This window comes from Gobio gobio (genome assembly GCF_949357685.1).
Source record: "Gobio gobio genome assembly, chromosome: 19".
Classification (NCBI taxonomy): Eukaryota; Metazoa; Chordata; class Actinopteri; order Cypriniformes; family Gobionidae; genus Gobio; species Gobio gobio.
The window spans coordinates 3,185,692-3,200,691 of record NC_137112.1 but is presented as its reverse complement, the minus strand read 5'-3'; positions in this window follow the sequence as shown (position 1 = coordinate 3,200,691).

The window sequence follows — 15,000 nt, the reverse complement described above, 5'->3', positions numbered from 1 at the left end:
AGGGTTGCCGGGACTGCATAACAAAAATAGCGCGATGGCCAAACAAAAGTGGCCCAAAATCAGCCCTAAATAGGCTATCAAAACTCAAAATATGCACACAATTCAACTTGAAAATCACTTTATAGTAGAAGTAATTTGGTCTGTTTTCCATATGAGTGCCCTTGCTCACAAAACTCATCATCTAGCACAGTTGTAGAATGTAAAATGGGTAAAACATCTCAGTACAAGACATCTCAAAACATTTCCCATGCTAACAGTTTTTGGTTCCCAGAACGTTCTGGGAATTTTAGTTTTGGGCTCCCAGGACATTCTGGGAACGTTCTCAAAATACGGAAATGATTACCTGTCACATGTTTTGGAAAGTTGGCAGGGTTGGCAGGTCTGCGTAACAGTTAAAGTACCATTGAAGCAGTGTTGAAGTTAATGTCATCTGAGACAGCAGAGAGTGACTAGCGCTCTGTAGAGAAGTTTATCCCTTTAGGGCTACTGTAGAAACATGGCGACGCAAAATGGCGACTTCACTGTAAGGGGACACACCACTGGAAACAGTTATGTATATAATCAAATTTCTGTCAATAGATCCTAATAAATACTACACACTACACCTTTAGGTATGATTGAGCATTAGTGATGAACACCTGTTATTAACAGATACTACAACTGACTTCCGGCCACAGACTTAGATGAAATCAGCTGTAGATAAAAGAAGACATTAAATCTCTCAAGATCTCAGAGGAATTTTAAACAACTTCACAAACAGCATTACATCTTCACTTATTACTAACCATACTGACCTTATTTCTGTAATTTCTGTTTTAATGGAAATAACTAATTTCACTTTAGTTGGGCTCTTGACCATAGACTTTTATAAAAGGTATGCCATTCCCATACCTAAAATACATATTTTACAGCCACTGCATGCGTTCCACACAATTCAACTTGAAAATCACTTTATAGAAGTAATCAAACAGTCTGTAAAACATCTCAATCCCCAGCTAACAATTTTTGGTTCCCAGAACGTTCTGGGAACATTCCCAAAAACATGTATTTGAAATGTTCGTTTTTGGTTAGCCAGGTTTTCTATTAGGTTTGCAGCACGTTCCCGTAACGTTCCCCTAACGTTCTATTATTTTAATCATATTTTCTTTTTATACTCCCGACACCCATCTGGTATAAGCGGCATGGAAGACGGATGAATAATCAGTACTACAAACCATGTCTTGTTTTGAACGATTGTTAAATAATCTGAGCACATAAACCATCATATGGAGGAATAAACTAGATTGATTTGCCAACAAACAAAAAAAACCTATAGAGAACATTCTGTATTCGCTCTGTCAAATAAACCTTTATTTAACCCACACACTCTACAGGTGCTGGGTTGTTTAAACCCATGTTTGGGTCAAATTTGGACAAACCCACTTATTGGTTTAAATTTAAATTACATTTTAAACCCAACCATTGGGTTTGTCCATATTTGATGGGGCCGATCGGTATCGGGACTGATACCAGCGTAATTCACGTATCAGATTTTCCCGATCCAACCTGCGGAGATATCCGATATCCATGAGCCATGTCTGCGCTTTAACGTTGTCTGCTGAAATGACTCCAAAAGTGATTCCCGCCGGCTTGTCTGCTAGCTGGCTGCAAACTATGGAATGGATTTCCTAAACGGAGGCCCGGCTCAATGAGACACAGAGTTATGATACACTCTGAGAATGCAATGTCTAATAATCATCAGAGGCGTTCGGATTAGCAGAGTTTTGTTCGGAGCGCGCGTCGCTCTCACTCGCTGAAATTTACACTCAAAGCAGAGATGAACGCGAGCTGTACGCAGGGGATTCATTCATCATACCGTGGTTGACTGTTTTTGTTCTATTTCAGCACCGAAAATAGTTTCAAACAAACACTGCAGAACCACAGCGCATCTGAACTGACTGGCATAAAGTCGGCTTGACGTTCGCGAATTTAGGGACCATCTCTAAAGTTACATTCAACATTTGTATACACGTTTCTAACTTCAATAACATTTGAAGTGAATGACTTGCCGTCATAAAAACTGACTCTAAGGTGTTCATCTAGGTATCAGGTATGATGCACACCTTTTGGATTTTTTATATTTAAACAAATAAACTGTCAAATCATATGAAAATATATGCATTATTTCACTAGGATACTGTTTGGGCTCTTACACAAAATATGCTATATTTAAATGCGTCGTAGCTGATAGAACACTGATGAGAATATTGCTTGAGAATATATTTACAGAGATAATATTAGAGATTATATATTAGAGATTAGAGATATAATATTAGAGATTTATGCATTATGCGTTGCCATTGACGACGGCCATTTTAAGGAAGGAAATCCCACAGAATAGAATCTAGCTTAAAAAAAGTGCTTAGAGCTGCTTGATTTATTTGTTGATTGTTGATTTTCAAATATAAAATGTGTTGAAATGTTTTAAGTGTGTGCATCTGTTCTTTTTGAACACTTTCATCTTATTTTAACAAAACCGTGATAATATTAATAACCGTGATAATTTGGGTCATTATAATCGTGATGTGAATAGTATCGTATCGGCCAATATCCAAATTCAGATATTGGGATTGGATCGGAAGTGAAAAAATGTTGATCGATGCATCCCCAGTTGAAATCCAAAATGTTTTAGAGTGTGTGTGTGTTTGGGGGGGGGGGGGTCAACCTGTGGGAACAGTTTAAAAGTATCGCAAGTCTACGGGAAAGCCACAGATTTGGCAACTCTGCGTCGCACTGGTGAATCGTGCTCAAGAAGACAGGGAACATTAAGAAAGTCATTCTTTTACATATTTAAACACCTGCGTTGCCCTCTTGCTCATTACTGTCAGTTTGCTTAAATTAACATGTTAAGGTGCAAACACAGGAAATGACATCGCCCTGACCTCATAACTCTCCCAAATCCTCTGATGTCTGGTCTGCTTTTCTTGGCTCTGTTGGGTCAGAAACAGGGAACTACAAACAGTTTTGTTATTATTTCATTACATTTCATCTGCTAATGTTTTTATAGAACAGATATGCGATGCGTCTTTTACAAATTTTAATTTGAGGATTTGGTGTTGGGCTAAGCAGATTTAGATGGGCGTCTTGTCCTGTTGTGTTAAATTTGGCATGAAATGGAAGTTGTGATAGGCTTTTCTACAATATTATGCTTCTCGAATGAGAAAAAAAAAATGTAGGCCGGAGCTTGGTTTTGTATTTAGGTGGTGGTTTGCTATTGGTGGATCTCTTTTGAGTGACAGGTTGCCCCGCCCTCCTCATCAGAGAAGAGATGTCGCTGCAAGAGAGAGGGGGAGTTATTCTGATTCAAGATTATTACTAACCAGATTGACCTTATTTCTGTCATTTCTGTTTTAATGGAAATAATTCACCATGATGGTGATCAGTGTCTGGCTGCTGTATGTAGATTCCCTCATGCACAACTCGTATTCTTTCGGAGGTTTCATATGCAAATGTTTTAACAGTGGCTTTTGCTTTGGGTCCTTGCCACCACGAGATAAATCGGCATTGCAAATTGAACATGTAGCAAGTTCCATTTTCACGTTCTCACAGCCTGCATTGGAACGGTCCACTTAAGCCATGTTTCCACCGCAGGAACTTTCCCCCGGAACTAGGGACTTTGGGCTGGTACTTGGTGTGTTTCGACCGCAGGAACCAGGGTCTAAATGAAGTCTAGGGTAAATATTTCCCCCTCCGAAAAGTCCCTGCTTGGCGAGGTTAACACCTTCCCGTAATCAACGCCGGCATCATTACGTCGACCAGCGTAGAGCGTTCGGTTCGGCGGAAACAAATTCTAAGGTTCGGCAGAAACCGAACCGCGTCAAAAAGCCCAATATTCGGCCGAAACCGAATCCTAGATTCAGTGCATCCCTATTACTAACCAGATTGACCATATTTCTGTAACTTCTGTTTTAATGGAAATAATTCATTTCACCATGATGGTGATCAGTGTTTGCTTTAATAAGCAAATATGCCACTCCCACACCTAAAATATATATTATTCACTACATGTGTTCCACACAATTCAACTTGAAAATCACTTTATATTAGTAATCATAAACACGGCCTGTTAAACATCTCAGTACAAGCATTTCCCAGAACATTCTGGAACAGCTTGCCCCGCCCTCGTCATCAGAGATGTCGCTGCAAGAGGGAGGGGAAGTTATTCTGATTCAAGATTATGAGCAAGCGTGAATAAACGGATAAAATAATTTATAATAAATACTGCATTAATCCATAGAAAAGCAAGATTTGTCTATTTTGATTTCATGGCGACTTTATGAACAGCACAGTAGGTACCGAGCGTTTGACAGCGTGCCATTCTCTTCCTTTGGAAAGTGCTGGATCTGAAATTACGTTCAATTATTAACCTCGTAGACAGCAAGTAATTACTATCAGTCATGGGCCGGTCCTGTTACCAGATCGGCCTTATAGTTCCTCCTATGCTTTGAATCCAAACAAACGCGGCCGCACAATGGCGCTCGGGATCGGGTTTCTCCGTCACGGACCGTTATGACACCGGATCCGTCTTCATCTTCTCACTCCTGTCTCCGCATTTCAATAATACATTCAGATATTATTCTCCTCCCCAAAATCTCGGCCTTTGATCTAATAGGTCTCTCAGGCCTGTGATGCAATAGAAAATAATCCAATCCAAGCCTTTTGATCCTCGTCTGGATTATGTTGCTGATTTCCTTCCCGTTTTCCACTCTATATCTCAGTATAAATGAAGATGATGGGCCTGTGAAAGCTTTGCGGGTTCGTTTTAAGACATAATAGCTGTTGTCAAAAACCCCAACGACACAAACAGAATACAGAGCGTGAAAAGAACAAAGCTCACTTGTTCTGCCTTAGTTTGTTTAGTTAGTCATAACAAACTTTGTGACCTATTCACTACTGGTAATTGTCTGTTGTTGTAGGAGAAATGAATAGAGACTGTATATGTAAAGCTGATAGGACCACATACACACTGCAGATATGATCATACACATCAGTGTTGGAAAGTAACTTTTTAAACACACTAAATTAACCACTTCATTCAGTAGCTTAACCCTTTTTTTTTTAAATAGTGTAACCTGCCCACCAGTAATCGCCCTCTGTCGCTTATGTACATTGTAATCTCGAATAAGTTGGCAAAACTCAAAACATTTGAGTTAATAAACAAGTTAGAAATTCAAAGTTTAAAGGGGTCCTTGATTATGATTTCACTTGTTTAGCTTTAGTGAGTGTGTAGAGTCGCTGTTTGAGCATCAACAACATCTGCAAAGTTACGACGCTCAACGTTCAAAGCAAAGGGAGATATTTTAATTTACAGAAATCTCTTTTTTTTGACTACAACAAACGGCTGGAGTGACATCACTAACCCTAACATTTACATAAACCCCTCGGGAACATGTGGAGAAGAGGAAGAGTTGTTGTAGTCGAGTCGCTCAAGCTGTCGTCTGTCTTTCACATTTATTGATACAGTACGCACACTAATGCAATAGCATAAAGAAAGATGACATCATAAGTAATAACCGTAATTAAACCAAACCATCCCTGTTCTCTCTTCAGCAGCAGATATTCTCTGGCTCATCTTACAGCAGTTCCCACACGAGCCATTTATAGATTATCATGACAGAATATGCTAATCAATGACTTGAGGATAGTTAACTATCCCTTCAGAAACGTCCTGTCTCATTCTACACGTCGTCACTTCTTCTTGAGTCTCTCCATCATTGTCCGACTCTGGTGTGATCATAAAAGGCTGAACAGTTTCTCTCATTTTCAGTGTGTGTGTGTGTGAGGTAATCGGAGCTGCTAACACAAGCTCTTGAAGCTCCGCCCTCTTCTAGAAAGCACATGTGGTGTTTTGTTATTTTGGGCTATGTGCTCCTGTCTGCAGTCTTGACCCCACCCTCCTTGTCATCTAATTAAAGATTAATTTGCCCCACCTGTTGTCCTCGTTACCTGCCCTAGCCTGTTATGTTCCAGTTGGTTTTGTGTTTTCATGTTTCATTTTTCCCCCCTCGTGGGTTTTGTTTTTGTATTATGTTTATTTTGTTTAATAAATCATCCATTTTCTGCACTTGAGTCCTCAACCAGTTTCTCCTCAGTTAAGACGTGACAGAACGTGCCAGCCACATGAGGACTCAGCAGAGGAAGGACTCGACTTCAATCGGTCCAAGTCGGGTGGTCCGAGTTCCGGTGGTCCCAGTTCCGATGGTCCTGAGTCTGGTGATCCCAGTTCCGGCTGGAGAGGGCTCCGTCCCGTGCACTGAGTCCAGAGAGGGCTCCGTCCCGTGCACTGAGTCTAGAGAGGGCTCCGTCCCGTGCACTGAGTCCAGAGAGGGCCCCGTCCCGTGCACTGAGTCTAGAGAGGGCCCCGTCCCGTGCACTGAGTCCAGAGAGGGCTCCGTCCCGTGCACTGAGTCTAGAGAGGGCTCCGTCCCGTGCACTGAGTCTAGAGAGGGCCCCGTCCCGTGCACTGAGTCCAGAGAGGGCTCCGTCCCGTGCACTGAGTCTAGAGAGGGCTCCGTCCCGTGCACTGAGTCTAGAGAGGGCTCCGTCCCGTGCACTGAGTCTAGAGAGGGCCCCGTCCCGTGTACTGAGTCTAGAGAGGGCTCCGTCCCGTGCACTGAGTCTAGAGAGGGCTCCGTCCCGTGCACTGAGTCTAGAGAGGGCTCCGTCCCGTGCACTGAGTCTAGAGAGGGCCCCGTCCCGTGCACTGAGTCTAGAGAGGGCCCCGTCCCGTGCACTGAGTCCAGAGAGGGCTCCGTCCCGTGCACTGAGTCCAGAGAGGGCCCCGTCCCGTGTACTGAGTCTAGAGAGGGCTCCGTCCCGTGCACTGAGTCTAGAGAGGGCCCCGTCCCGTGCACTGAGTCTAGAGAGGGCTCCGTCCCGTGCACTGAGTCTAGAGAGGGCTCCGTCCCGTGCACTGAGTCTGGAGAGGGCTCCGTCCCGTGCACTGAGTCTAGAGAGGGCCCCGTCCCGTGCACTGAGTCTGGAGAGGGCTCCGTCCCGTGCACTGAGTCTAGAGAGGGCTCCGTCCCGTGCACTGAGTCTAGAGAGGGCTCCGTCCCGTGCACTGAGTCTAGAGAGGGCCCCGTCCCGTGCACTGAGTCTAGAGAGGGCCCCGTCCCGTGCACTGAGTCTAGAGAGGGCTCCGTCCCGTGCACTGAGTCTAGAGAGGGCTCCGTCCCGTGCACTGAGTCTAGAGAGGGCCCCGTCCCGTGCACTGAGTCTAGAGAGGGCCCCGTCCCGTGCACTGAGTCTAGAGAGGGCCCCGTCCCGTGCACTGAGTCCAGAGAGGGCTCCGTCCCGTGCACTGAGTCTAGAGAGGGCCCCGTCCCGTGTACTGAGTCTAGAGAGGGCTCCGTCCCGTGCACTGAGTCTAGAGAGGGCTCCATCCCGTGCACTGAGTCTAGAGAGGGCCCCGTCCCGTGCACTGACTCTAGAGAGGGCCCCGTCCCGTGCACTGAGTCCAGAGAGGGCTCCGTCCCGTGCACTGAGTCTAGAGAGGGCCCCGTCCCGTGCACTGAGTCTAGAGAGGGCCCCGTCCCGTGCACTGAGTCTAGAGAGGGCCCCGTCCCGTGCACTGAGTCCAGAGAGGGCCCCGTCCCGTGCACTGAGTCTAGAGAGGGCCCCGTCCCGTGCACTGAGTCTAGAGAGGGCCCCGTCCCGTGCACTGAGTCTAGAGAGGGCCCCGTCCCGTGCACTGAGTCTAGAGAGGGCCCCGTCCCGTGCACTGAGTCTAGAGAGGGCCCCGTCCCGTGCACTGAGTCTAGAGAGGGCCCCGTCCCGTGCACTGAGTCTAGAGAGGGCCCCGTCCCGTGCACTGAGTCTAGAGAGGGCCCCGTCCCGTGCACTGAGTCTAGAGAGGGCCCCGTCCCGTGCACTGAGTCTAGAGAGGGCTCCGTCCCGTGCACCGAGTCCAGAGAGGGCCCCGTCCCGTGCACTGAGTCTAGAGAGGGCCCCGTCCCGTGCACTGAGTCCAGAGAGGGCCCCGTCCCGTGCACTGAGTCTAGAGAGGGCCCCGTCCCGTGCACTGAGTCTGGAGAGGGCTCCGTCCCGTGCACCAAGTCCGGCGAGGGCCCCGTCCCGTGCACTGAGTCCAGAGAGGGCCCCGTCCCGTGCACTGAGTCCAGAGAGGGCCCCGTCCCGTGCACTGAGTCCAGAGAGGGCCCCGTCCCGTGCACTGAGTCTAGAGAGGGCCCGTCCCGTGCACTGACTCCAGAGAGGGCCCCGTCCCGTGCACTGACTCCAGAGAGGGCCCCGTCCTGTGCACTGACTCCTGAGAGGGCCCCGTCCCGTGCACTGACTCCAGAGAGGGCCCCGTCCCGTGTACTGAGTCCAGAGAGGGCCCCGTCCCATGCACTGACTCCAGAGAGGGCCCCGTCCCGTGCACTGACTCCAGAGAGGGCCCCGTCCCGTGTACTGAGTCCAGAGAGGGCCCCGTCCCATGCACTGACTCCAGAGAGGGCCCCGTCCCATGCACTGACTCCAGAGAGGGCCCCGTCCCGTGCACTGACTCCAGAGAGGGCTCCGTCCCGTGCACTGAGTCTGGAGAGGGCTCCGTCCCGTGCACTGAGTCTAGAGAGGGCTCCGTCCCGTGCACCGAGTCTAGAGAGGGCCCGTCCCGTGCACTGACTCCAGAGAGGGCCCCGTCCCGTGCACTGAGTCTGGAGAGGGCTCCGTCCCGTGCACTGAGTCTAGAGAGGGCTCCGTCCCGTGCACTGAGTCCAGAGAGGGCCCGTCCCGTGCACTGACTCCAGAGAGGGCCCCGTCCCGTGCACTGAGTCCAGAGAGGGCCCCGTCCCGTGCACTGACTCCAGAGAGGGCCCCGTCCCGTGCACTGACTCCAGAGAGGGCCCCGTCCCGTGCACTGACTCCAGAGAGGGCCCCGTCCCGTGCACTGACTCCAGAGAGGGCCCCGTCCCGTGCACTGAGTCTAGAGAGGGCTCCGTCCCGTGCACTGAGTCTAGAGAGGGCCCCGTCCCGTGTACTGAGTCCAGAGAGGGCCCCGTCCCATGCACTGACTCCAGAGAGGGCCCCGTCCCATGCACTGACTCCAGAGAGGGCCCCGTCCCGTGCACTGACTCCAGAGAGGGCTCCGTCCCGTGCACTGAGTCTGGAGAGGGCTCCGTCCCGTGCACTGAGTCTAGAGAGGGCTCCGTCCCGTGCACCGAGTCTAGAGAGGGCCCGTCCCGTGCACTGACTCCAGAGAGGGCCCCGTCCCGTGCACTGAGTCTGGAGAGGGCTCCGTCCCGTGCACTGAGTCTAGAGAGGGCTCCGTCCCGTGCACTGAGTCCAGAGAGGGCCCGTCCCGTGCACTGACTCCAGAGAGGGCCCCGTCCCGTGCACTGAGTCCAGAGAGGGCCCCGTCCCGTGCACTGACTCCAGAGAGGGCCCCGTCCCGTGCACTGACTCCAGAGAGGGCCCCGTCCCGTGCACTGAGTCCAGAGAGGGCCCGTCCCGTGCACTGAGTCTAGAGAGGGCCCCGTCCCGTGCACTGAGTCTAGAGAGGGCTCCGTCCCGTGCACTGAGTCCAGAGAGGGCCCCGTCCCGTGCACTGACTCCAGAGAGGGCCCCGTCCCGTGCACTGAGTCCAGAGAGGGCCCGTCCCGTGCACTGAGTCTAGAGAGGGCTCCGTCCCGTGCACTGAGTCTAGAGAGGGCCCCGTCCCGTGCACTGAGTCTAGAGAGGGCTCCGTCCCGTGCACTGAGTCCAGAGAGGGCCCGTCCCGTGCACTGACTCCAGAGAGGGCCCCGTCCCGTGCACTGAGTCCAGAGAGGGCCCCGTCCCGTGCACTGACTCCAGAGAGGGCCCCGTCCCGTGCACTGACTCCAGAGAGGGCCCCGTCCCGTGCACTGACTCCAGAGAGGGCCCCGTCCCGTGCACTGACTCCAGAGAGGGCCCCGTCCCGTGCACTGAGTCTAGAGAGGGCTCCGTCCCGTGCACTGAGTCTAGAGAGGGCCCCGTCCCGTGTACTGAGTCCAGAGAGGGCCCCGTCCCATGCACTGACTCCAGAGAGGGCCCCGTCCCATGCACTGACTCCAGAGAGGGCCCCGTCCCGTGCACTGACTCCAGAGAGGGCTCCGTCCCGTGCACTGAGTCTGGAGAGGGCTCCGTCCCGTGCACTGAGTCTAGAGAGGGCTCCGTCCCGTGCACCGAGTCTAGAGAGGGCCCGTCCCGTGCACTGACTCCAGAGAGGGCCCCGTCCCGTGCACTGAGTCTGGAGAGGGCTCCGTCCCGTGCACTGAGTCTAGAGAGGGCTCCGTCCCGTGCACTGAGTCCAGAGAGGGCCCGTCCCGTGCACTGACTCCAGAGAGGGCCCCGTCCCGTGCACTGAGTCCAGAGAGGGCCCCGTTCCGTGCACTGACTCCAGAGAGGGCCCCGTCCCGTGCACTGACTCCAGAGAGGGCCCCGTCCCGTGCACTGAGTCCAGAGAGGGCCCGTCCCGTGCACTGAGTCTAGAGAGGGCCCCGTCCCGTGCACTGAGTCTAGAGAGGGCTCCGTCCCGTGCACTGAGTCCAGAGAGGGCCCCGTCCCGTGCACTGACTCCAGAGAGGGCCCCGTCCCGTGCACTGACTCCAGAGAGGGCCCCGTCCCGTGTACTGAGTCCAGAGAGGGCCCCGTCCCATGCACTGACTCCAGAGAGGGCCCCGTCCCATGCACTGACTCCAGAGAGGGCCCCGTCCCGTGTACTGAGTCCAGAGAGGGCCCCGTCCCATGCACTGACTCCAGAGAGGGCCCCGTCCCGTGCACTGACTCCAGAGAGGGCTCCGTCCTGTGCACTGAGTCCGGAGAGGGCTCCGTCCCGTGCACTGAGTCTAGAGAGGGCTCCGTCCCGTGCACTGAGTCTGGAGAGGGCCCCGTCCCGTGCACTGACTCCAGAGAGGGCCCCGTCCCGTGCACTGACTCCAGAGAGGGCCCCGTCCCATGCACTGACTCCAGAGAGGGCCCCGTCCCGTGCACTGAGTCTAGAGAGGGCTCCGTCCCGTGCACTGACTCCAGAGAGGGCCCCGTCCCGTGCACTGAGTCCAGAGAGGGCCCCGTCCCGTGCACCGAGTCTAGAGAGGGCCCCGTCCCGTGCACTGAGTCTAGAGAGTGCCCCGTCCCGTGCACCGAGTCTGGAGAGGGCCCCGTCCCGTGCACTGAGTCTGGAGAGGGCTCCGTCCCGTGCACTGAGTCTAGAGAGGGCCCCGTCCCGTGCACTGAGTCTGGAGAGGGCTCCGTCCCGTGCACCAAGTCCGGCGAGGGCCCCGTCCCGTGCACTGAGTCTGGAGAGGGCTCCGTCCCGTGCACCAAGTCCGGCGAGGGCCCCGTCCCGTGCACTGAGTCTGGAGAGGGCTCCGTCCCGTGCACCGAGTCCGGCGAGGGCTCCGTCCCGTGCACTGAGTCCAGAGAGGGCCCCGTCCCGTGCACTGAGTCCAGAGAGGGCCCCGTCCCGTGCACTGAGTCTAGAGAGGGCCCCGTCCCGTGCACTGAGTCTAGAGAGGGCCCCGTCCCGTGCACTGAGTCTAGAGAGGGCCCCGTCCCGTGCACTGAGTCTAGAGAGGGCCCCGTCCCGTGCACTGAGTCCAGAGAGGGCCCCGTCCCGTGCACTGAGTCTAGAGAGGGCCCCGTCCCGTGCACTGAGTCTAGAGAGGGCCCGTCCCGTGCACTGACTCCAGAGAGGGCCCCGTCCCATGCACTGACTCCAGAGAGGGCCCCGTCCCATGCACTGACTCCAGAGAGGGCCCCGTCCCGTGTACTGAGTCCAGAGAGGGCCCCGTCCCATGCACTGACTCCAGAGAGGGCCCCGTCCCATGCACTGACTCCAGAGAGGGCCCCGTCCCGTGTACTGAGTCCAGAGAGGGCCCCGTCCCATGCACTGACTCCAGAGAGGGCCCCGTCCCGTGCACTGACTCCAGAGAGGGCTCCGTCCTGTGCACTGAGTCTGGAGAGGGCTCTGTCCCGTGCACTGAGTCTAGAGAGGGCTCCGTCCCGTGCACTGAGTCTGGAGAGGGCTCCGTCCCGTGCACTGAGTCTAGAGAGGGCCCCGTCCCGTGCACTGAGTCTGGAGAGGGCTCCGTCCCGTGCACTGAGTCTGGAGAGGGCCCCGTCCCGTTCTACATGTCGTGCCGTCCCGTCCCCACTTGTTTAATTTGAGTTTTCCGTAAAAAAGAAGAAAGTTTGTTTGTTTGTTTGTAGTTTGTTTTAGTGAATCAATTTATTCAGAAAATTCAGAAAATCCCAGTGCAGCATTTCACATATTCTTTTATGTGCCATTTTAAACGTTTCTAGTTTTATTAGTTATTTAATGTCAGTTTATTTGTCCAAGTTTGATACCGTCACCCTAATCAAGATTCTCAATCAAGTTTTATGCCAAATAAATACTGATATGATGCAAAATATTTAAAGAAATTATCAAATATTAAAAATTTGATCTAAGAGTTTAATATTTTAAAAGATATTTCCCCACACTAAAATATTGTCATGATTTATCACAACTTTTTATCTTAGATAAGTAATGTGATTCAAATAACATTTTTTTTGAGTTTCTATTTATTAAACCAGTCTCCTTTGTTGTATTAACAATTTTTTTTTAATTTCAATTAACTCTGCAATCAGGTAACTTACTTTTTTAAGTTAAACCAACAATATTATTTTTAGATTATATTAGATTAGATTAGATTAGATTCAACTTTGTGATATAAAGTCGCGACTGCGTTTCAGTCAGAATTGTGAGATGTAAAACTCGCAATTGTGAGATAAAAAGTCGCAATTATCTTTTAAAATGCTTTATTCTGTGGCGGAAACAAGCTTCTAAATCAATGTGATCATTGAACATTCAATAAAAAAGTAACAATATAATATGACTTGTTACTTTTTTATGAGTAATGCAATATTGTATCACTTTTAGAAGCGGCGTTGAGCTGTCCTTGTACTGATCGATTATATTCAATACTGATCATCAACAATAATCTATGACCAGCACATACTGTATATGCAAATACCTGCACCAAAAGATTTTCTGCCTTTCCCATCAGCCTCGCTGCTTTGTAGCTTTTTCATAGCTTCTCATTTACATAGTAATGATGTTTTGTGGATTTCAGACGCATTATTCACCGTTTCATAATGTTTTATTTTTCTCTGAATCTCTCTATAGACGCATATAAATTCACACAGGAGAGAAATTGTCTGGTGTTTAATACGGTTGACTGCCATAAAAAAAAGCATAAAAACCATAATCAACCTCCTGACAGCATAATGCATATTTGTGAAAGGTCTCTGGTTTTTGAATGCAGACAGCCATAGTATTGGCGTAACCTTATTTAATCCACTGCCAGATGATTCTTCTGTGGTCTAGGGTTATATATGCAGAAACGACCCCTGTGTAAACCCCTCTTAAAGGAAAGTAAACCCCTGGTGCTTTGACCTATTTCTGGAACTCATTGTTCATATGGCGCTCAGATTCTGGCCTTCACTGAACACAGTCATGTCATTGTTGTTGCTTTGCTTTAAGGAACGATTTTTAATTATGTATCGTCGCTGTCGGACAGAAACCTTGCATCTCCATTTGTAGTCATTTTTATTTATTTGTATTTTTTTCACAAATCATTACTATTGGTCACTCTTTTATGGAAGCTTGTTTCCACCAGAGAATATAAAAAATAAAATAAAATAAAAAGGTAATTGTGACTTTATATCACACAATTCTGACTTTTTCCAAAGAATTGCGAGATATAAAGTCAAAATTGTGAGATATAAAGTCAGAAAGTCAGAATTGCGAGATATAAAGTCAGAGTTGTGAGATATAAAGTCGGAATTGTGAGATATAAAGTCGGAATTGTGTGATATAAAGTCAGAATTGTGAGATATAAAGTCGGAATTGTGTGATATAAAGTCAGAATTGTGAGATATAAAGTCAGAATTGCGAGATATAAAGTCAGAGTTGTGAGATATAAAGTCAGAATTGTGAGATATAAAGTCGGAATTGTGTGATATAAAGTCAGAATTGTGAGATATAAAGTCAGAAAGTCAGAATTGCGTGATATAAAGTCAGAATTGCGTGATATAAAGTCGGAATTGCATGATATAAAGTCGGAATTGTGAGATATAAAGTCAGAATTGTGAGATATAAAGTCGGAATTGCATGATATAAAGTCAGAATTGTGAGATATAAAGTCGGAATTGTGTGATATAAAGTCGGAATTGTGAGATAAAGTCAGAATTGAGGGATATATAGTCAGAATTGTGGGATATATAATCGGAATTGTGTGATATAAAGTCGGAATTGCGAGATATAAAGTCGGAATTGCGAGATATTTAGTCGGAATTGTGTGATATAAAGTCAGAATTGCGAGATATAAAGTCGGAATTGTGTGATATAAAGTCGGAATTGCGAGATATAAAGTCAGAATTGTGTGATATAAAGTCAGAATTGTGAGATATAAAGTCGGAATTGTGAGATATAAAGTCGGAATTGTGAGATATAAAGTCAGAATTGTGAGATATAAAGTCGGAATTGTGAGATATAAAGTCGGAATTATGTTTTAAAATGTTTTATTCTGTGGCGGACACAAGTTTCCATACCCTTTATGTATGTGTCTGTGGGTTTTGCAAATATCTAACAAATGAAAAGTATTAAAAAGAGCTAGTGACTAAACCTCGTAACCCCATTGGATCCTCAAACTGTCAGTCAAACCTCATGACCCCGCCCCGCCCCGCCTCTATTGTGAATCGGGAGCGTCTCTGCTTGTTTGCAATGCAATGGTCCTCAAGAAACACATGTAATGTTTAATGTATTTGAGGAGCGGAGAAGAGTCATAGCCAATAGTGTCTCTGCATAGCACAATAACAGACTTCAAATGGTCATCTGTGTAGATGGAGGAGCGGCTGCAGATGCGCTACATAAAGCTTAATTTGTTTTGCACCGGAACGTTCCTTTAACCCTTCCGCAGCGTCTCTGGGCACAGAATCTGCATCTGTTGTTGTGTG